At 40.6% G+C, this 24,521-nt stretch overlaps 1 pseudogene; it reads left to right on the top strand.

Annotated features, from left to right (window-relative positions):
• Positions 1 to 3,994: 3,994 nt before the first annotated feature.
• LOC147444077 (uncharacterized) lies at positions 3,995 to 5,601 on the top strand (annotated as a pseudogene).
• The last annotated feature ends 18,920 nt before the right edge of the window (positions 5,602 to 24,521 follow it).

Below are 24,521 nucleotides of genomic sequence, written 5' to 3'. Positions count from 1 at the left end.
GTTTGCTCATGTCAAATACTTGCATGATGCCATATGCTTTTCAGATATAAGGATACACCATTGTATCTGTACACAAGCCCTCACCTTGTCTCATGTGAAAACTACTTAGAGCTTCCTTACCCTCACCGTTCTCCTTCTAGATTTATGTGGCATCCTAAACTACAAACATTGAAACATGGAGAAAAGAACTCTATATCCAAGCGCTCGAAAAAAAACCTAGATTAAGTGTAATCCCACCTACAAATTTTGAGGTTTACTTCTAAATTCTATATTTGTAGTTGAGAAAACATACATAGTAGGGATGAATTACATATCAAAGGGGAGGCATACAATCATCATCATACATGCAATGTGAGTAATTCAAATATAAAAACTTTCAAATATGGTAAATTTGTCTCTACAATTCTATCATATGTAGGTGTTATAAAATTTCAATGTTTTGTGGGATTCTCTAAGATCCCGTGATTGCAACCTCCAAGTTTAGTAAAAACCTTCAAATTGAAACGCAAATCCCCAAATTTTATAGGCAAATTCTAGGAAAATCATGTAAAGACCTTCAAATATACTTTTCTCATATATAAGTTTTTCAAGTTTCTGAAAAAGAGCAATAAGTATCTAAGTACTCGAAAAAAGGCTAGGTGTAGTGTAATCCCACGTACAAATTTTAAATTCTAGATTTGAAGGTGAGGAAACCCATGAAGTTCATAGAAGCTTAGTGTAAAAACGCTCAATTATACTAAATCTCGAGACTCATCTATAGATTTTATAAGCTGGGAAAAAACACTATGTAACGAAGTGCTAAAGAAAACTTAGGTTTGGTGTAATTTCGCCTACAAATTTTGAGATTTATCTCTAAATTCTAATTTGAAGGTGAGAATGTCTACAAAGTTCATAGGGAAAAACCTAGGTTTAGTTTGATCCCACCCACAAAATTTGAGATTTACCTTAAAATTCTAATTTGAAATTGAGATCACCTACAAAGTTATGAGAAATTTTGCACAATTTTTTTTTATTACATAGTCAATAGTTTACTCTGCCTTTCATCGTTGTTAACCTGCAATTGCTCGCCACCTGGTCTAGATTTTTTCCATGTCCTAGATTCTTAGCTTGGGCTTACTCGACTTTGTTTGTCATTGGCTATGGAACCAATTTCATTCTCTCTCTCTCTCTCTCTCTCTCACACACACACACACACTCTCTCTCTCTCTCTCTCTCTCTCTCTCTCTCTCTCTCTCTCTCTCTCTCTCACACACACACACACACACACACACATAGGATGCGGATAATTGTGATCTCACATTCTCTCTCTCTCTCTCTCTCTCTCTCTCTCTCTCTCACACACACACACACACACACACACAACCTTGGGTGTACACACAGGCTCGCTCAGCTAGATTGGACTCTCTCTCACACACACCACCAATAATGCCTAGTCACAGTGTAGGTTGAGATTCGAGTCTCGTACGCACACATAGCTAGTGGCCAATTGCGTTTCTTCTTCTTCTTCTTCTTCTTCTTCTTCTTCTCTCTCTCTCTCTCTCTCTCTCTCTCACACACACACACACACACACACACACACACACACATCATGGACACGAATGCATGCATGAGCAGTTGTTGCAGGTCGAGATTGGACTGAGACCTTCAAGCACTAAGGTCGTCAGGCTGCACGTTATTTCATGGAGTTCCTAACGTTTTGACATTTGTGCAAGCTCTAATGGATGACATGTGGAAGGCCTCTCCTTGCTTGGAAAATTTAAGCTTCATTATATATGTATAGGTTTACTTTAAGATTGTTTTGATCAAGAATTTTATTTTGGCACTCTCTTTGAGACCTCTCTCTCTCTCTCTCTCTCTCTCTCTCACACACACACACACACACACACACACACACACATGCCCTTCCATTTTGGGGCTATTCGAAACCTTCAGGAGGTCGTCAGGCTACAGGTTATTTCATGGAGTTCCAAACGTGGATATTTGTGCAAGCTGCAATGGATGACACGTGGAAGGCCTTTCCTTGCTTGGAAAATTTAAGCTCCATTATATATGTATAGATTTACTTTAAAATTATTTCGATCAAGAATTTTTTTTTGGCACTCTTTGAGACCTCTCTCTCTCTCTCTCTCTCTCTCTCTCTCACTCACACACACACACACATATGCCCTCCATTTTGGGGCTATTCAAGATCATTGTATGTATAGATTTACTTTAAAATTATTTCGATCAAGAAAAAAAATTTGGCACTTTTTGAGACCTCTCTCTCTCTCTCTCTCTCTCTCTCTCACACACACACACACACACACACCCTTTTATTTTGGGGCTATTCGTCAGTGTTCAATTAAAATCGAGATTTATTGTGTTAATTGAAAAAATCCTAGTTAGATTCCAAGTTCACCTTGAAATAAATCGATAAAACTTTGCTAGTGTGCATACGAACAATTTCTTAAATTTTAACATTTTATGGCCATTTGCTTTCCAAAAGCAAAGTTGAGCCACCCTTCAATTAAGGAAAAGTAAAGGTGGAAAAGTAGAGTCAAACCTTTTTCTTATACTTTGGAAGGTTAAAAATTGAAGGTATGAAAAGTTTCACAGGTTCCAAGATTCCAAGCTTTAGAGAATGGGATATTTTGTAAGGTTTCCTTTGAAGTGAAGCAGTGAGTGACACATGGAGGGTCTCTCCTTCCTTCAAAATTTTAAGCTACATTATAGAAGTATAGATTTTAGTCAGCAAAAAGATAAGGCAATGCTATAGGGCAGGCCAAAAAGCAGATTAAGATGGAAGACAATCAAATATATTTAGTATCTTTTGAATCATGGTTTGGGCCTCTCCTGCTTAAATGTGTGGACGATTTTAAAAAATTGGTGGAATCCTCTTTGGAGTTTGAAAGGACCTCAAAAGTTTCTCTCTCTTTCTCTCTCTCTCTCTCTCTCTCTCTCTCTCTCTCTCTCTCTCTCTCTCTCTCTCTAGAAGGAAGAGACAACCTCGAGAAATCTTCACCTCTTCTGAAGGCGGTGGGCGACACATCTACAATGTAGCCAGTAAAATGTGATGTGTCGTGCAGGTGAGTGCAACAATGGAGCTTCCTCTCTGTCGCACAAGCACGGAGTGCAAAGCGTCTCTCTCTCTCTCTCTCTCTCTCTCTCTCTCTCTCTCTCTCTCTCTCTCTCTCTCTCTCTCTCTCTCTCTCTCTCTCTCTCTCTCTCTCTCTCTCTCAGCAGTGTGCCATGTCGCCTACACGGAGTGTTTTGGTTTGGGGGGAAGGAAGAAGGGGGAAGGAACGCTTAGTAGAGACGCATGCATGGAGGGAAAGTTGCGAGCCATTGCTGTCTCTTTGACTGGGACACTGCAGGTGAACGTACAAGGTTGGAGGCGGCAGAGGGCGAAGCAGAGGTAGGGGGGTAGCAATAGAGAAACAAGCAAAGGCATCAAGGTAACTCTCGGCTCGTTGCAGAACAAAGTCATCACCGTCATCTACAAGAAGCTCTTGGGTGAGGCACCAAGAAGACGGGTCCATCGAGCTGTACTGACCAGGCAAAGAACTGCAGATCTGAGAAAAGCCAATGAGCGTGATCGTGTGTGTGTGCGCGTGCGCGCGCGTGTGTGTGTGTGTGTGTGTATGTGAGAGAGAGAGAGAGAGAGAGAGAGAGAGAGAGAGAGAGAGAGAGAGAGAGAGAGAGAGAGAGAGAGAGAGAGTCTTCAACAGTAGTAGCCCACTCTGTCTGGCATACAAGGCAGGTGCATCCAGGCAGAGGTGGAAGGAGGTGGAGGCAGAGGCGCGATACCCTTGGACTGCAAGCTATCGACATGGATTTCTACAGAGAGAGCGGAGGAGAGAATATGCGTACAGGGAATCCCATACTAGTGGGTTTTAAATTGGTTAGAGCTATGTGCTGGCTGAAGAGTAAAAATGAACCATCTCCTTTCCTGGTTCTGCTCTTTTCTTTGGCTTACAACATACCCATGAAGGGTCTGTCGTAGCCGAGGAAGGATATGAAGCTTTTATGTGATGTATGTGAAAGTGCAGTGACCTGGACAGTTTGCTATGCCGATGAGGCAGAGCTGTGTTTGGCATGCGACTTGCATATGCATGCTACTAGCAAGCCGGCTATCGAGCATCATAGGGTTACCCTAATTCTCGACACCTCAGAACCAGCTATCTGCAAATTTGCCAGGTTTGTTTGTGTATGTTCATGCATCTGGATTCATTACTGTTCTGACCATGTGATTTAGAGTGGTTTTTAACCTCTGCTTATCTGCTTGGCTCTCAGGATAAAGCTGTCCTTTTTCTTCACGTCGAGGACCGAGATCTTCTCTGTAGAGATTGCGATTTATCGGCACATTCTTCCAATGCCCTCACAACCAAGCATAGAAGACTCCTCTTGGTAGCCATTACAGTTGGCATGAGCCCTATGGGTACCCTGCCCCCGGCCCAAGAGACAAGCTAAGCACTCAGCATATGCCAGCTACGTATACTAGCTCCCTCAAGGAGAACAACTTTGCCTTGAAGAATTCTGCTGCCCAAGATTTTGTTTCGGCTGTAGAGAGTCGCAGGAAAGATGATGGTGGCATGGGTAGAAAGGGACCTGTGAACAAGCTCCCACCCTCACCTCAAACAGTGAGAAGTAAGATGTTATCTCTTGAGTTCTATATGCTCATCCCTTATACGAGAATTAGAGGCCAACAGCAAGAATCCAAACAACAGTAGTAGCAGACAACAATAATGACAAAAACAGTCACAATGATAGTGTGATGATGGATGTGGACGACTCCTCGGTTGAGGATGGCAGCATCTCTGATTATCTCAATTCTGATGCATTTGGATGGAGGCTTGACAAGCTACTCTCTGATCTGGTTGGTGTTAGATGATGTGATAGCGGCCGAACTTTGTCGCCTCCCAAGGTAGCACTGCATTGCTGCTTGAAGTCTGTTAAAGTCATTGAGTCGATAGCAAGCTGCCAGTAAATGTATTTCACATGTCACAGAAGGAACAACAAGTTTGTTTTAGGATGTTCCTAACAATGGAATCAACATTTATTTATCTGTCATTATTTGTGTCTCCATGGTTGTGCAAGCACTATTTTCTAAAATACTGTAGATTTGTGATGTCTGTTGTTGATTTGATTATTGAGCTTTTCTTGTGTTTGCCTTTTGTTGATTTAATTATTGAGCTTTACTCGTTTTCCTTTTGGTTCTCCTCTAGGAAAGCAACATACCGGGCTTTGGCCTTCATGAAGAGCACTCTTGCTTTGCTAGCTAGACTTCCTAGAGGAGCATGAGCACAGCCCTTCTTAGGAGGAGAGTGTGGCATTGGGTCCACAAATGCCTTCCCCTCCGACACATTCTGGCCTTGGTGTGTCTCGAGGGCCTGGGAAGCTGACATGTCCAGCTCTGCTGATGAGCCTTGGGCATTTGACTACCTGTTTATTGGTCTAGATCATAACATCAATGATCTCTCTGTTGTTCCGGATGTCTTCCAGCGAATGGCATTACCTGCTTCCCCAACATCACCGCCTCGAGGCAATGTAAACAAGAAGCACAAGTATTGGCTAAATGGTGCGTATCAATATGAACAGATTTCTCTTGGTTGTCGAAGTTGATGGTGGCCCATATAGATGCAGCTGCTTAAATACACCCCGCCATTTTTCCACCATGGTCATGAATTTTTAATGGTAGACGTGTTGGTGTCCAAGTTCACGTTAGCTATGAAGGTGCAAAAATAAACCTAACTTTTCTAAACTTTCCCCTTGGCCAATTCAAGGAAAGTAATTTTGTATGTTTGGAGAGATGATTTATTCTAAATAATGCTTCTATGAGGGGTAGCTCCAATAAGGTTTTACTGAAGCTTCGGGTGCAGGTGTTAGAACCTTGTGCACATTTGATGCCTTTTTCGCTTTGCTATTATGGGAGCGCCTTTGATCAGTTTTCGTGATGTAGCAATTGGTCTTGGGTGTAATGGGTTATTGATTGAGAGGGTTTTAATCAGTGCAATAAGTGTTGATAAGCACACAAGTTATTGTTGGATGTCTCTTATATTTAGTGCTCTCTACATTGAGAGATAGGTGTTTCGGTTGGATGGCCCTACATCCTCGTCATTACTCATAATGAGGGTAAAAATATTATAACCTGGACAACAAATTTAATCTTCTATTGGCATTCTTCGTCTTTTATCTCTCCCTCTCTCCCTCTCTCTCTCTCTCTCTTTGCTCACACTGTAAACTACCTCACATTCTCTAGTCATGTCCAATCCCCGCACACCTCGTTCGGTATAGAGGTGCACGAAGATCAGAACCACCGGGTTATAATCTCGTCTTTATTGTTCAATGCCTATATTTGTGGGTACAAGAAATCTACACACCCATGTCTACATGATACTGCATGTAGTGGAAAAAACCCCTTTGCCTCTTCTCTAGTTGTAGCATTTCACAACATCTTAACATCTTTTCACAATAGATCTTTGTTTGTAGCATGCAGGTACGCCATTCTTGCAATGTAGGTGATGTTTGCTCAAGGCACTTAATTCTTACTCTAGATTTGACGGGATGTGGTGTGTGTGTGTGACCCTTGGAATCGTCATCTTGCATCACTAATTTCTATGTAGGCTCAATTTTCTCTTCCATTAGCTGAACATGACGGCTTATTGTATGGTAGAAGCAGTCGAATATGCAGGTGGAATTTCTGGTCCGCATGGACTGTCGAGGCTGTGAGCGCAGGAAATTTTCTCGCCATTTCTTCTAACCTTATCTTAAACGATAAAAGGAAGAAAATGGTATATATAACCTTTCTATCACCCAAGTGTGGTAGATTGGTTATGCCAATTCCCTCTTCAATAACAGGTAAATAAAGTAAATAAACATAAATCTAATCTAATATAACATAAATCTAAATCTAATCAAACGTAAATCTAACTAAAAATAAACCTAAATCTAATATAATTTAACTTAAATAAACCTAAATCTAATTTAATGTAAGTCTACATCTAACCTAATCTTTAACGTCTTTTGGGATAGTTTCCTACAACGTTAAAACTCTCTTCTTCTTGTGTGTGTGTGTGTGTGTGTGTGTGTGTGTGTGTGTGTGTGAATAAAAAGAGAAAAATGGTATAGCCTTTCTATCACCTAAGTGTGGTAGCTTGGTTATGCCATTTTCCTCTTGAATAACAGGTCTTGAGTTCAACTCCTCGTCGGCTAGATTTTTAGCTCTTTAATTAGTTTCCTACGACGTTAAATTAAACTCTCTTCTTCTCGGGTGTGTGTGCACGCCAATAAAAAAAAGAGAAAAATGGTATAACTTTTCTATCACCGAAATGTGATAGATTGGTTATGCCATTTCCCTCATGAATAACAGGTCTTGAGTTCAACTCCTGTCAACTAGATCTTTAAGGTCTCTTGGGATAGTTTCCTACGATGTTAAGACTCCCTTGTTCTTCTTCTTTTCTCTCTCTCTCTCTCTCTCTCTCTCTCTCTCTTTGTTTTATATCTCTCTGTCTCTCTCTCTTTTCCTCTCTCAATGTGTGTGTGCATTTTTTGTTTATGCATGTATGTGTGCATTTTTGGTTTATGCATGCTCTCTCTCTCTCTCTTTTCCTCTCTCAATGTGTGTGTGCATTCTTTGTTTATGCATGTGTGTGTGTGTTTTTTGTTTATGCTTGTGCTCTCTCTCTCTCTCTCTCTCTTTTCCTCTCTCAATGTGTGTGTGCGTTTTTTGTTTATGCTTGTGCTCTCTCTCTCTCAAAAACACAATGTGTGTGTGTGTGTGTGTGTGTGTGTGTCTTTTCCTCTCTCAATGTGTGTGTATTTTTTGTTTATCCATGTGTGTGTGAGTTTTTTGTTTATGCTTGTGCTCTCTCTCTCTCTCTCTCTCTCTCTCTCTCTCTCAAAAACACAATGTGTGTGTGTGTGTGTGTGTGTGTGTGTGAGTGTGAGAGAGAGAGAGAGAGAGGGAACAACATCTTAAATTGAATTATTTAGAGGTCGAAGACTAACCTCATTGGTGATGAATTGCTTATAATGGATGAATAGGGCCGTGGACCTTGTGAATTGTGATATGTACTCATTGTCGTGCCAATTGAAGGCAACGCCGGACGTGCAGAGAGTGAGCTGGAAACACGATGTTTGTGCACCAAGCTCGGGTCATGGGTGGGGAGATTAGGGGCCCACTTTGACTATGGCTGCCCCTCGTGGTTGATACATAAAACAAGCCCACTTCAGATTTGTGCAGACCATCAGTAGCTCGACTATGTGGTCAAGTCTCAGCCAATCAAAGTCATTTGTCTTCTGCAGCGCTATTAAAAAACCTGCAAGGCTAGCCACTTGCGCACTCGCTATGGCAAAATGAACTCGGGTTTCAACCGGCTATTTATAGACTTGTTGACTTGTAAAGTGTGGAGTGGTTTCCACCCGTTGAAAGGTACACACACACGCACACACACACACACACACACACAAGTATTGCACAAAGTTGCATCACAATGTATGCAAAGAACCTCAGGCTTTGTCAATGAGTAAATCCTCTTCAACTAACACATTTTTGAGTTCTAAAGAGTGGTCTTTTGACTTAACATTGGATAAACACATATGTAACACAAATATTTGAGAGGATGAAAACAACACAAAATATGGAGGTCAAGAGCTTACAATCCTCTTCTAATCACTGAATTAGTTGTCCCAGAGCTAATAAGCAAGAGAGGGGTGTGCTCTTATACCTAGTCACATGAAGAAGAATGATTCTCAAACTAAACACACATCTAACTAGCCTCTAATCATCCTAATGAGGCAAGTGGATCTCATAAGAATGTAACCTCAATTGGGATATCAAAGATTAGTTTGAGAAACCCCAAACTTTCCACTACTAACCGGAGCTCATCACCTAGGCTCTATACCATGTTGAAAAACAAGGGTCAAGCTAAGCTAGGGTGGATGGATCCTACATTCTGCCATGATGCGTAGGCGGGAGAGATTTTGTGCACACAAAATGTGAATCAAGAGAATTAGGTTCCAACATAGATTATCTTGGACTCATAAATACGATCTTGAGTTAAGTGCAAGCGATTACAAGTTCATAAGAAGCATTGCACTTCGTGTACACAAACTTGGATGATTTTGCATTGAGCTAGAAGTCCCTTTTTATACTTTTTTGTACACCATTACATTGCATGTGGCTTCAATTCCCTTTTCTCTCCTTCACTCTACCAAACTTGACCACAAACTTCAACCCAAAAAAGAGCACAAGTAGTGAAAACTGTATAAAATGCATAATCATATGCATCACAAAGCATCAAGGATTTAATATTTATGTAATCACGACAAATTTTGTGTGATCACAAGGTCTTATTGACACATTTACATGATTACACTAAACATGATCACAAAAAATCCGGTTAAGGGCAACCTGAAAACCCACTAAAATCCCGTCGGGCTTTTCAGTATTCCCGACGGGCCCTCCAGGAATACTAAAAAGCTCGACAGGCCCACATAATTATATATATACGCGCCCGATCGGGCCCCTTGGGTGTTATTTTATTGTTTCATCTTGAGAGAGAGAGAGAGAGAGAGAGAGAGAGAGCTCGTCGACCGTCTTTGCAGGTGCGTCCAGATGAGAGAGGAGAGAGGGGGTCATGTGGGAGCGTGCTCTACATCGTAGTGCACGGCAGTAGCGGAGTACTTGACCACACGATCCGGGTGAAGTTGCGGAGCGGAGCTTAGATCGACTCACACACACACACAAACACATAGATACATAGACAGAGAGCTTACACAGTACGCAGAGAATTCGTTGAAGGGTTATCTCCCAAATATTTTTATTCACACAAGTATAAGTGAGTATATACAAAGAGTTAGTGATAAGCGAGTTAGGCGGGCGACCGGCCATATCCGTATAAGAGGCCACTTGGGCTTTAATCCCAACAACCTCCGACTTAAAGTCCAATGTGGCACTTTAAGTAATTGTAAATCTATGAACAAAAATGTACAAAAATTGACATGGCTGCCATCTATCCAATGCCCAATAACTCATGACAATGCACAAAGACCTCTCTTGGAAGTCCCTTTGTGAGTAGATCAGCAGGATTGTCCTTTGTGTGGATCTTCATCAGTTGTATCTGCTTGTCTTCAAGTACTTCCCTAATGAAGTGATGTTTCACATCAATATGCTTAGTCTTTGAATGGAACATTGGATTCTTTGCCAATTGTATAGCACTTTGACTATCACAATATAACTCTGGCATATCTACTTTGCTTCCCAAGTCTTCTACCAATGTACCAAGCCAAATAGCTTCTTTGCATGCCTCATTTTCTGCAACATACTTAGCTTCTGTAGTAGACTGCATAATACAATCTTATAATCAAGATCACCATGATATGGCACCTCTAGCCAATGTAAAGACATAGCCTAATGTAGATCTCCTCTTATCCAAGTCTCCTGTATAATATGATTCAATGTATCCTTTGACACTCAAATCCTGACTACCATAGCATATGCGCATACTCTTTGTATGTTTTAAGTATCTCATGATACCTTTCACTGCCTCCCAATGTTTCTTGCCGGGATTTGACATATATCTGCTAACCACTCCCACTACAAATGCAATATCCAGACGTGTAGCAATCATTGCATACATCAAACTCCCACATGCAGACGCATATGACAACCTTTTCCACCTCAGACTGTGGTCAATCTTGGTTGCTTAGTTTCACATATGACTGCAATGGTGTCATCAATGCCTTTCCCTTGTCCATATGGAAATGTTGCAACACCTTGTCAATATACTCTTCCTGAGATAAGTAAAGCATCTTCTTTGACCGATCTCGCTGGATACGCATACCCAGTATATGACTTGCCTCACCCATGTCTTTCATGTCAAAAACCTTTGCCATTTTTGACTTAAGAGTTGAAATTTCTGCCATTTGTCTACAAGCAACATGTCATCCACATACAAGATGAGGATTATCGAGCTACCATCCTTAGCTTATCGAGTATACAGGCAATGATCTGTCTCACTTCCCTTGTATCCTTGAGAAAGCATAAATTGGTGAAACTTCTTGTACCATTCTCTTGGTGCCTCTCTCAAGCCATAGAGACTCTTTCTCAAATGGCATACCAATTTCTCTTTTCCTTTCTCAACATACCCTTCTGGCTGCTGCATATAAACCTCCTCATGCAAATCTCCATGAAGAAATGTCGTTTTCACATCCATCTGATGTAAATGCAGATCATGTTTGGCAACCAAAGCAAGTACACTTCTCAATGTTGTCATCTTGACAACACCTGGTGAAAAGACTTCATCAAAATCTATTCCATGTTCTTGCTTAAAACCCTTAGCAACCAACCGTGCTTTGTATTTTGGCTGTCCATCATGAGGAGTAAGCTTATACCTGTAAACCCACTTACAAGGTAGAGCTTTCTTGCCCTCTGGAAATTGAACCAAAGCCCACGTTTGATTCTTATGCAGAGCCGTCATCTCTGATTGCATGGCCAACTGCCATTTTTTCGAGTCAACCACTTGTAATGACTCCTTGTAACAAGATGGTTCTCCGCAATCCATAAGCATGACATAATTTAGAGGTGGCACATAACAATCAGGTGGTTTGGAGACACACTCAAAACATCTCACCACAACTGATTGTGCCTCTCTAGCCACTATAGGCTATTCCTAAGCATGACCATGTTGTCTTGATGTGCTAGCACTAGGTCCATCTTCCCTGAAGACAACTCTTCTGATATCCTCTATCTTCTCTGGCTTAGCGTGAAACTTGGCTTCATTGAAATGCACACCATTTCTACGAATAACTTTTTTGAACTCAGGATCCCAAAGCCGGTAACCCATCTCGCCCGATTCTCCGTAGCCAAGAAATATACACTTCTTGCTCTTTGGTTCTAACTTATTCCTCAAATCCTTAGAAATATGGCTATAAGCCTCACAACCAAAGATCCTGAGATGCTTATATGAAGGATCCTTTCCTGTCCATAGCATCTCGGACACTGCTTCCCTCTCTAGAACTCTACTAGGAGATCTGTTGATCAAATGGAATGTTGTAGCCACTGCTTCCGCCCAAAATCCATCAGGCAACGCAGCATTTGATAACATGCTTCTGACCTTCTCTTGTATGGTTCTATTCATACGCTCTGCAACCCCTTTCTGTGAAGGATTGTATGGTGCAGTAGGTTCCCACTTAATCCCTTTTTCTTCACAAAAGTCTTGAAAAGCTTTGGAAACGTACTCTCCACCATTGTCAGTTCTCAAGCACTTCAGCTTGTCTGATTCTCCACAAGCTGCAAGAATGTCTTAAAGACCTTGAGCACCTCATCCTTGTGCTTCACAAAATAAACCCATACTTTGCGAGAATAGTCATCTATGAATGTACAAAAGTACGTTGCTCCCCCTAGTGACAAACTAGGCATTGGTCTGCATAGATCACTGTGCACAAGAGCTAACCGTTCGTCCCTACGATTCCTCTTTGATCTGTGCGTTTCCTTTGTTTTCTTACCATAAACACAATGCTCACAAAACTTGAAATCTTGAAATGAAAAGCTAGGCAAATAACCATAACGAGAAAGTATCTCCATTCCTCTTTTTGACATATGTCCCAGCCTATGATGCCACAGTGACACACTTGGCTGCTCAATCACATTAATTACATGGTTTTTAACCTCTGAAACATGTAAAGTGTACAGAGTTCCTGACTTGTTGCCATGTGCTACGGTCATCGAACCTTTGGAGATCTTCCAAGTAATGTTCCCAAAAACTGTCACATAACCCACATCATCCAACTTCCCTATACTAATCAAGCTCTTTCGGATTGTTGGAACATGTCTGACATTCTTGAGCCATAAAGAAGAGCCATTCCGAAACTTCAACTGCACATCTCTCACTCTAAGTATGTCACAAACCTGCTCATTTCCAAGTCTGATATAATCTTTAGTAGCCACATATGATGTAAACCACTCTTTGTGTGGAGAAACATAAGATGTCCCTGAGTCGATAATCCAATCACTCATAGCATGTCCATCCTCTACAGTCAAGAAAATAGAATCAAAATTTCTTGTGAGAAAGATGTCACCAGCTGCTATACCAGAATCACTGTCTGAACCAGATCTTGTGACATTCACCTCTTCAATCTTCATTGAACTCTTCTTTTCATCTTGCTCAGAACTCTTTGTTTTGCCTTTTTCTTGTTTCTACTTCGTACAGTCTCTCTTCATGTGACCCTTCTTGCCACAATGGTAGCATCCTATGTCATCCTTTGACTTCGAGTCACGAGACTTACTTCAGTTTTGTGCCTTCTTACCCTTCTTCTCTTTAGACTATTGTCTCCCTCGAAGGACCAAAGCACTATTTCCTTTTCCTTTGTCAATGTTCTTCATGTTCACTTCCTTTGTAAGCAAGCTGCCTTCTACATTGGCACTTGTAAGACCCTCTGGCGCGACAGAATTACTTAATGCCATGCAAAAAGTATCCCAACTGTCTGGCAAAGTGATTAAGAGAAACATAGCCTTCACTGAATCTGAAAAGACTATCTCTTATGCTGTTAACTGGCTGAAAATTGTGCCTTCCTTCATCTTCAAATCCACCAATTTCTTGAGCCAGTAAATCTGAGAAGAAGCACTTTGTTTCTCGTACATAACACATAGCTTTTGCCATACGCCATACGCTGTAGTCTCTTTTGCTACGTTGAAGTAAACATTTTTTGCCAGTGTCAACATGATTGTGAAACAAGCTAACTCGTCAAGCTCTTCCCACTTATCTTCAGCCATACCTTCTAGTCTCCCTTTGAGCTTCAGTGGCTTCACTTTTTTTTTCTGCACCAAAACCTGCCAAATCTGCTTCTTCCAGAATGGAAAGTTTGTGCCATCCAGCTTCTTTATGTTGTAAAGAGTCTCACCCAATCCCCAGTGCTTGGCTTCAAAAAACCTCACACACGACCCTCTCAGATGGCTCAGCAAACTGCCTAGAACTAGCATACATCCTACAATAGACCAATCACTATCCTATGACCGCTGCGGTGGTCTGCCTGCTAGCGTGACTCACAATTAGCAGACCCACAATCACAGTACATCAATCTGCAATACATGCCAGTGGTGTCAAGCTGTCGTATGGCCACACCTCCCTTAGAACCTGGCAAGCACAGAAAGTAGCAATGCAGAACTGTAATATATATATCTGATGATATATATGTGTACCTGGTCTATAGATGATGCTTTGAAGACTAATGAGTGATGTATGTCGACGCCGACCACCTCCTGCTTGCCAATCTACACAAGACGAGTTTCTTTGTGGCTGAAACCTATCTTTTGATGTAGTGCTCATAACGAAATTCTGAGGGCATAAACAACTTCGAAAAGGGGGTAAAACCCAAGGTCACCTGATGGAAATACTCCTAGAACGCCGAGTGTGAATTTCCAAGCCCCAGATTCAAAATCTGCCTGAAAAGTGCACGCGCGGGCAATTACGCGAAAACGCACTAAACCTTGCTCTGATACCAATTGAAGTCGCGGAGCGGAGCTTAGATCAACTCACACACACACACACACACACACACACACACACACACACACACACACACACACACACACACACACACATAGATACACAGATAGAGAGCTTACACAGTACGCAGAGAATTCATTGAAGGGTTATCTCCCAAATCTTATTATTCACACAATATAAGTGAGTATATACAAAGAGTTAGTGATAAGCGAGTTAGGCGGGCGGGCGGCCATATCCGTATAAGAGGCCACTTGGGTTTTAATCCCAACACCGGGTATGTGTTGTGTGTGTGTATGCGTTGTGTGGTAGCGTGCCTTTTTTCGTATTGCACGGCATTCATAAGGTACCTTACCACACAATGGGAGTGTGTGCGTAAGCTGTTCTACGGAATAGTGCTTACCAGGGGGGCATCACCTCGGTGACGCGGGAAAGATGGTGTCCTTGTGGTAAGTATTGGCTTACTGTCTAGGTACTACGTCGATAACGCGACGAATCAAGTATCCTTATGGTAAGTCAACTTTCCTTCCCCTTTCCCAAAAAACATATGGGCATTGGTTGGTAATGCGGTCATATGATGTTTATATGCAAGCCATGATTTCTCCTTAGATTCAAGCGGCATTAGGTCGGTAATGTGGCTAAAAGAGTGTCATTTGTTAGAAGCATCTGTTTTTGCATAAATGTGGCGTTCACGTTGTTAACCCGGTCGTACGAATGTCATATAATTTGTATGCGTATGTGCAATTAGTTTTTTAAGTATTAAGTATATGAAATACTTGGTCGGTAACGCAGCTGTGAAGAGTATTTCATATACAAATGTTTGAATTGTTTGATTTTGTTGTTTTTAAGTGTCTATATGAAATTATATACCGGCTAATCGTATTCAAAAGAATGCTTTATTTATCAATTATTGCTATCTTAAATGCTCCACTTATATAATTATATGCAAAAAAGTATTTGCACACAATTTGTATGTTAAATATTATTTTTTATCATTTTAAAGGACCTCAAGCATCATCGCTATTTTTAATGCTTCATTTACATAAATTCTCTGTAAAAAAGAATTTGCACACAATTTGCATGTTAAATATTCTTTTGTATCTTTTTGAAGAGCATCAATTATCATCGCTATTTTGAATGCTACATTTACATAAATTCTATGTAAAAAAGTGTGTGAACACAATTTGCATGTTAAATATTTATTTCTATCTTTTTAAAGAGAGACATTCTTTGCAATTTTCTAGTTTGATTTGTATACTTCCTTTGTATTAAATGTTTTTGAAGTCTTTAAATCACTATGTGCTTTGTTTGAACTAGTATATGCGCACGGAGGAAAATATAAGTTAAAAATTCAATACATGCTGAAATGTGCTAGATTGTTATTATGTATTGTTTGATCTGAATTAAGTTCTTATAACCACTTGTTTGATCTACATTTTACATGTGTAACAGATTGCAATTTTAAGTGAAGATTGTTTTCAAATTTTTATCAATATTTCCTTGCACATTTCTTAAAGTCTACAAGTCGTGGTTAAGGGTTTGTCTGAAATAGTGTGAGAGTGGTAGTGTCATTCGTAACCATGAATGACTATTTGATATGCTGTTTTTTATTGTCCAGTGCAAATATGACGCTAGATCAAAAGAAAAGTATTATACGTGCCATTCGTAAAGAATGTATTTTGGCAATCTCACCATGTGCAGATCGTGGCATACAGAAGATTAGTAAAAACGATGTCTTCATCAAAGACCTCACTAGCGCTATTTGGGAGAACATAGAGTGCACGCAGCGAGGTGAAGGCCAATACGAGTTGTTGATTCCAGCAGGGATTTGAGAATTTGGCCCCCACCACAAGGTTAGGACAATATTGGGCAATATGAAAGTATGTTGCATAGACTTAAAGGAAGATATCCCACCTGCCTACGACATGTCCAAATTAGAGCTCTGGGATAAATTGTGGGAAGAACAGAAGGTAAAGATGAAGCGTGTGAAAGCGCAGGACCAAGCATCCTTACCCAAGAGATTGAAGATGGCCCAAGATGCGCAAGCAGCTTTTCCAATGCCAGCAGCACCGGCAAAATCATTTGCATGGCTTTGAATGCCAAGTGCGCTCATCTTTTCGGCATCCCTCACGAAGCCTTGGTAGAAGGTATGAGGGTTGGAGTAGGGTCCTTTGGTCTGTGCATATTGTACACCATCAAAGGCATCTCTTTTTTTCCAAACCACATTACATATGTGAAAAAATGTTACAAGGGAGGGAGTGAAACGAAATTTGATAGCTTTTAGATAGAACAAGGAATGCAAACACTTCACCCCTCTATTGTAAGGTGCATTGGCTTTACTACTACAGCTCCTTGGATCACAATATTCCCATACTACAATGGAGGTACCGTGGGCGACATGATGTGCCACTTACCATTCGCTCACGGATTGTTTAGACGACACATGCACATGCTACAACATGGCTGGAGGTCATTGCCGACAGAAAATCTTCATGTACAAGAGATAGACACGACATGGATCAAAGAAGTGATCGAGCAAATGCCAGTCATTTGTCACACCTTAATCGATGGCGTTGCGGCCGTCCACTCGGCCAAGATAGTGCACAGTGACCTGCACTCGTTCAACATAATGTTGGACTTTACTCGCACCAATAAAATTTGTGTCATCATCATTGGGTGGGGGATGATGCTTAGAACGCCAGCTAAGCGCACAACAGTTAATTATCTGCATCCAAGCGCATAGTCGGCGGACTCTACAGTTTTGGAGGCACAGAGAGTAGGGGATGCTGTGATGGCTAAGCGACTGTGGATTTCTCTAGAACTATACGATCCACGGTACATAGATGCATATACAAAAGCGAGTAACATTTATGCATTGGGCTATCTATTCGACATGCTGGCAGATTTTTGGAGTGCAACCACAAAAGTTTATTTTCCAGAAGAAGTTTTTCACCACCCGGACGAAGATTTTGTAAGGGCTATTCGGACTAAAGTAGATTGATGGATGAAGTTAAAAGAGCGGGATCAAAGAAGAAATGCTTCTGACGTGTTGATATTTTTCAAAGAACAATAAAAGACAAACCCTAACCCTGTCCAACATCCCCTTGTTTATTAGAAAATTTCGGAGGTCATTTGGAGGGCCTTCTAAGAAAAATAGAATTTTGAATTTCTCTCTCTAGAAAATAGGTGTGGTAAAAGAAAATGTAAAGTTGGAATAAGCATTCGAAAAGTGTACTTACAAGTAGATTCTTGCCACAGTTTCATAACGGCCGTGATGATTGAAGAATAAATCGTTTTTAGTTGCATTTAGTGAACGTCCTAGAATTGGAGGGAGTTTCCTGTACATGGAATGTATGACTAAAGGAAATAGGACATATCCTTCCAAGCCTGCTCTCTCCTTACTCTCTCACTGTTTGTGCGCTGACCTTAAAGAAATCCTCCCTTTCTTGCCCTGTTGCACACATGGATTCTTCTTCCACCCCCACAAATGTCCTCCTTAAAAGACCCTTCTATCATCTACACATTGACCTGGATCCCCAATATACGCCACTGTGTAAGCGAGGCAAAACTAACATCAAAGTGACATCGATCATGACAGAGGGACTCAGAGGAGAGGGAGCAAAACACTTAGATATTTGGACAAAAGGCTCACTCTATCCATTAAATCCCATGATAAATGCTTTCCCATCATTTTCAAATCCCACTAACGTATTGAGCTTTGCAAGTAATGGAGAGAATGGATTGCTTGGCTACAGTAAAGCTCTAAACAACAAATCAAAAACTTATAAAGACATGGTGAAGCACCAAGAAAATGAGATTCAAAGACTTTCAAACTTGCATCATGAGGACCAAAAGACTGTAATGCAGCGCACACAAGAATCACAGGTCTTGCGAACAAAGGTACAGTCATTACAAAACAAAGAGACAATGTTAGGCACTCGTGTGAGAACAAAGGTACAGTCATTACAAAACAAAGAGACAATGTTAGACACTCGTGTGCGAAAGAATAAACTACGGAATTTTGAAACGTTGAAGGTAGGCTCTGGCAGCCTTAAGAAAAGAATCCAAGTATCGAGGTGAGCATTGTAAACTGTCTAATTAATTTAAATTAATCTAAGTGTTTGTTTATGTTAGTTATGCTTTCTTTGTAGAGATTCCATCTATCCAGACAAAGAAAACATAGACCCGAAGGCCAATGTAGGAAAGCACTTAAAGCCATTGATAACTAGTGGTCTTGCAAAGGATATCATGCATGACAAAAAGTTTAAGGTTTTGCAACGAGATGTCGTTGACAGATACATTTCAAAGAATGCAGTGCCTGCCAAGCATATACAGGGTACATTGGACTCCCTTGGAGTTAGTAAAAGAGGTTACTCAGCTATTCAATAGTCTATCTCTTCCATGTTTGTGAAGAAGGGAATAAAGTCTAAGCTTTTACCAACAACTGCAAGTGTTTGGAAGGAAAGACTACAACTCAATAATGAACAGACACATTTCATTGGATGTTCATATCATATTCAAGATAATAGGGAACTACTGTCACTTATAATGAGTACAACAATATCTTCATGGACCTCACTTTGCTGCAAACTAAAATGGTAGAGTTCTACAATATCACATTCGAAGAGAGAAGTGGCGTTCTACTTTTTTTTTTGAAGCTAGATGAGTGTGAGATTCTTAAAGAGAAGAAGCTAGGGCAAGTTACAATCACATTAATGAATAGGGCCCTTTCCAAATGTCCCACTGATGACCCTTCATACTTCAGTGTTCAATCAGAAACAAACATATGGTGGCTTGGTGCATTTTAGGTAATCCAGTTATCTCCAATTTTGCAGCTCTAGCAAGCCCTCTATTGTACCTAAATTTTAGATTTAATTTTTGTATCTCATAAGGACTGATCTGCAGGTAAAGAAAGAAGACCATGACATTTTATTTTGGGTGTTCCATCAAACCCCTATTCCAAATATCATTGATAGGCAAATGAATCAAGGAGAGGTATTGGCTGTAGATGGGAGATGAGACTGTCAAGTTCAATGGCATCTTGCAGGTGACCTCAAAACACTGAAGTGTATGTGTAATTGTGGAATGGGTGCCATGGCAAAGTCTCCATGCTTGTATTGCATGGAGCCTGTAAAAGTGATGGACCCAAATTGGTGGCGAAAGGCTCCTACTCGTCACAATCAAGACTCTAATTTCTGACCAGTTCTAAATATACCATTTGTTAATGTCCATATTTGTACAATGCATGCTCTCTGCCGGATTGTAGAGAAGTTGGTATATCTGTACATTGCGTTTTCTTGGAAAATCAAAAAGTCATTTGAACGACAAGCCGCTCTAGAGGCTTTGGAACTAGTTTTGTCAAATATTGGTCTATATGGGGGCAATGTGAAAATACAGTGAGACGAAAAAAGGTCAACCAATGAGAAAGATGTACCCTGCAAACCATCCATAGGTGAGGTCAAGGCACGTCGTTTTCTATCTAAACCTCAAGGTATAAAAGATGTGAAGCTAACAAAGCGAGGGAGAGTATATCACTCTACCTACATTAGCAAAGTTGAAGGCGTTCCATTGACATATTATTTCAAATGTGTGAGAATGATGATTGGTCGCAGGATAATCTCAGCAAGTTTAAATAGAATCTTCAGCTACTGAAAAAATCCTTCAAGACAGCATGGACTAACACTCAAATCACTCATTACATGGTAAATTCAAAGCGCCTCATATAGTCTTAGTACTAAGTTTGTGTTTAAATTTCTAAATAAATGTCTTCTTTTGTAGAACATTATTTTTAATCATTTGCCATACTTCATCCAAAAGTATGGGAATCTAGGTATATGGAACACCCAGGGCCTGGAGAAGTCTCATTACATGGCTAGAAATGCCTACTTCAGACACACACAACATGGAGGCTCTCAAAATAAGGCAAATAGTCTAAAGGAGTTATTTCAGTGGTTTTATCGCGTAGAATTATTCATCGCATGCAACAAAAGCAAGTATTGGCCTCTTCAGCAACCATACAGGCAATCAGACATTTGCAACTTCAGAAAATAAAGCGATCAGACGCATTCAACAACTCAAGTGCTCTTGGAAGTCAAATTAGGTGCAGAGAGACAATGCAATATGCCAATCATCGGTGGAACAAGAGAGTTAGAGTTTAGATGATCAGATGTACCATAAATGCTTGTAGAATTAAATTAAATATGTACCACAACTATTTCAACATTTTGATGATTTTCAAATATCATGTGGAACCTCGTCCTTGTATTTGATCATTAAGTGTTTGCCATACTTTAAGAGTTCAGTAGGGTATTCTTTCCCTAAAGATAATGCCATTGCTGTGTATGTGTAGTAATATGCTGCACGGCCCCCCGTATATCCTGGCGAGTAACCAAAACATTCTCTCCCAAAAATCTTATCGACGACTGCCGAGGATTACTTTGTCAGCATTTCGTGGCAGCATTGAACCACCTAAGAAGCGAGATAATGTTTTGAAAGCATAGGTTGTAGTATTCCCCTCTGGTGACATTCCGTTGTGGAAGATTAAGATGTGTGGCTCGCATAAACTAGGAAGATTTTGTCCTGGAGCTGCATCCCTACCACGGAACTGTCTTCTTTGACGAGGAAGAAAGTTTTCCTTTTCAGCAATCCATGACTGTAAACAAAAGAAGTGTTTGTGTATGAGAGAGAGAGAGAGAGAGAGAGAGAGAGAGAGAGAGAGAGAGAGAGAGAGATGGGGGGGGGGGGGAGGAGGAATTTATACCATGAACTCTCATCTTGCAAAAAAGCTATCCTTCCATAGGTTGACTGATCCGGTTGACTCTTGCACTAGTCGCTTAAACCAATCCTCCATATCCTGTTTACTAGTTGATGGCTTAAGATTATTTTGAATAGCTTGAAATGTGGCTTCATCTAGAAGGCTTTCTTTATATTTTTTTGCCTTTTCAAAGTAGATTTTAAGGCAGTCCAGTGGGTTACTGGAGATCTCCATTGCGTCGTCATCACTACTGTCATCTGAAACAAATCCATTCCTCTCCTCCTGATACTTGGAGATAGTGGCCAGTTCAAAGTCCTCTCGCAAACAAAAAATACTTTGTACATCATGAAGAAAAATGTACGATCTATCTCCAAATTTAAACTCTGGCACTCCTGGTAGCATTAAGGTGGCTTGCTGCTCATTGAAACCTGACACATCTAGAGGTAGCTTGATATCTGAGGTTTTGACTGAGAGAATATTGATTCGTTTCACCTCTTTTGCTTCTTCTTCAAGATCAATGGACTCCTCTATCTCTGTCACTTCAATATATTCCTCATTCTTTTCCTCTTTTTCATCTGCTGGTAAATCTTGTTCCTCCATGAACTCCTTAGGATCTTTCTAAGACTTGTAAATAATCCATTTAAAAATATTAGAAATCAAAAGGATTCTTGAATCAACTTGCACTCCCAATCATGCAAGCTGCACCAATGGGGCCTGTACATAAGAGACAGCTGATTATACTTCTTGTAAGACAGTCTTTTAGGATCACAGTCTTTTAAATGGACTACAACCATTTCACCAACATTAACCCTGCCCTCTTGAGTGTGAAGGTCAAACTTCTCTCGTTCCAGCTTCAAGTGTTCACTCTGTTCAACTATAAACACATCAAGATTACATGGAGCATTAAAAATGCAGGAGACCAAATCAAACTTATCACCAGCCCCAGAAGAAACTACAAAATCTAAAAGCCTTTCATCAATCACTGTAGGGTCTTCATAAATAACTATCTCTTTTTTCTTTTGGATTGTTGCAACACATTGGGCACTCTGCAAAGTAGGTGCTGAAAAATCCACTTCTCTCTTAAGTGAGTTGGGTACAATAAATTTTGGAGTAGAAGGGGACTCCATTTCTACAGATGGGTCAGTATAAGGCTCCTCCAAACCTAGAGCATGCTCCTCCAAACTACTAGAAGCTCTACAGTAGTTATATCAATGGGTTCTGTGAAGTCTACATTCCTCTTCATTGATGTTTTTAACAGCTCCGGCAGTCTTCTTGGAAGGTTTCCTTGGCCAACAATGCACTCGGGATCTATTTTCTGCCTCTTCCTCCTATGTGATCTTAAACCTGCCATTTATTTCATACTCACAAACATAAGTTTCAATGAGTATATATAAAAAGAAGAGCACCAAATGATCATATAAGTTCTGAACAAACTATAACTAAGTATTTCACAATTCTTACCAACTAACCATATAGACAAACAAATAAGATGATTACTATGGATTAAATGCAAAACTGGGTTATATATGTGAGGAGTAAAAGCCATACAAGTGGATCATGGCGCGAAGAATACATAAACAAAAATCCACACAGCTATAGGCGCGCCATGATCCACTTATTGGGCTTTCATAAACTAGAATAGCTACCAATACATCAAAGCAATTGTACTTTTTAAAAAAAAACGTTTGTACAAAGTTGTACAAAATCAAAAGAGGATCATAGCGCGTGGAGTATGTAAACTAACGTTAAAAACACTGCTGGCTGCTGGTGCACCTTGATCCAATTAGCAGGCTTTCATGCATTGAAATAACTACAATATTATTATATAAAAAATCCCTTTGTAAATATTAGAAGAGGATCACGGCACGTGGATTATGTAAATGAATCTCCATAATGTAATTGGCGTGCCGCGATCCAATTATGGTATTTGAATGGTGAAATGATCTTTTACATTTTGAAGCACACTCACAAAACACTCACAAACTAAGGACATAGTGAAACTGAAGAGATTGACTTTACCTTTGCCAGGACTAGACATTGTTGTTGGAGTAAAGGTTTAGGACTACGAATGTAGTTTTGAGTCTTCAAGCTTCTGATTTTTGCACCTTGAAGGAGGCAGAGACCTTCTTAGGTGTCTCTTTCCCACTTCCTCACTTTCTCTCTCTATCTCTCAAGCCTTTATCTCCGTCTCTCTCGAAGCCTGTAATTAGCTTGACCACACCAGTTAATCTCTCTCTCTCTCTCTCTCTCTCTCTCTCTCTCTCTCTCTCTAGCCTCTATATATCTCTCTCTTGAGTTATTCTCTCTCCTCTCTCCTTTTCATGCAATAATAGATATTACCGTTGGCGTTTTTCACGATGCGAGCCGCATATATTGAACGCGTGTTACAAGGACATGCATTTAATGGGTGGTACGACCAAAGAAGTGATTTTTAACAACCCAAAAATATGTGTACATTTATAGTAACAAATGCACACTTGATTTCATGATAAGAGAGAGGAGAGAGAGAGAGGGAGTGAGAGAGAGATATAGAGTGAAATAGAAAGAGAGAGAGGGAGAGAGAGAAAAAGCCTGCATAGACGACCTCTGTGAGAAGGAGAGGGAGATAGCTAACGGAAAAGACGACCTTTGCGAGAGATAGAGAGAGACAGAGAGACGCCTACAGCTGAGACATCCTCTCTAACCAAGGCGCAAGGCTCCTACACACGTTATTTGACTTCCACCTAGAGAGGTATTTTCATAGTGATTTTTAAAGACGAAGAGTGAAAAAGAGATAGATAGAGAGAGAGAGAGAGAGAGAGCTAGAATTGTTGATTGTCTGTTAGGTTTGGAAGATAAAGAGAGAGAGAGAGAGACAGAGAAAGAGAAAAGAGAGGGATGTCACAAAATGGATCACGGCACGCGATAGAGTGTTCTCTTTGCTTGCTTTTGTGTTGCGCGTCGTGATCCATACAGAGAGAGAGAGAGAGAGAGAGATAGATAGATAGATAGTTCTATTATCGTCCTGGGAGGTCAAATATGACCTATGGGACCAAATGAACATGTCACGTGGTGTGAGTGGAGTTTATAAGTGACTCTCGATGCTCAAAAATGGCTGAAATGAGCGTAGCAATAGAGAGTCCACATCGTGGTTGGGAGAGGAAGGTATGTAGGGAGAGCTCATGGCTGAATATATGGGGAAAAGAGGACCTAATGTGGTCAAAAGCTGAGCACTCAAGTAGTGTGTGGTACTCACTCTCTCGCACTTGACGAGGGCATAAGGTGCAAAGTCGATGACACTCCTC

Source organism: Adiantum capillus-veneris, chromosome 13, assembly GCF_014529385.1.
Source record: "Adiantum capillus-veneris isolate H3 chromosome 13, ASM1452938v2, whole genome shotgun sequence".
Taxonomy (NCBI): domain Eukaryota; kingdom Viridiplantae; phylum Streptophyta; class Polypodiopsida; order Polypodiales; family Pteridaceae; genus Adiantum; species Adiantum capillus-veneris.
This window is presented reverse-complemented; position numbering and strand designations above follow the sequence as displayed.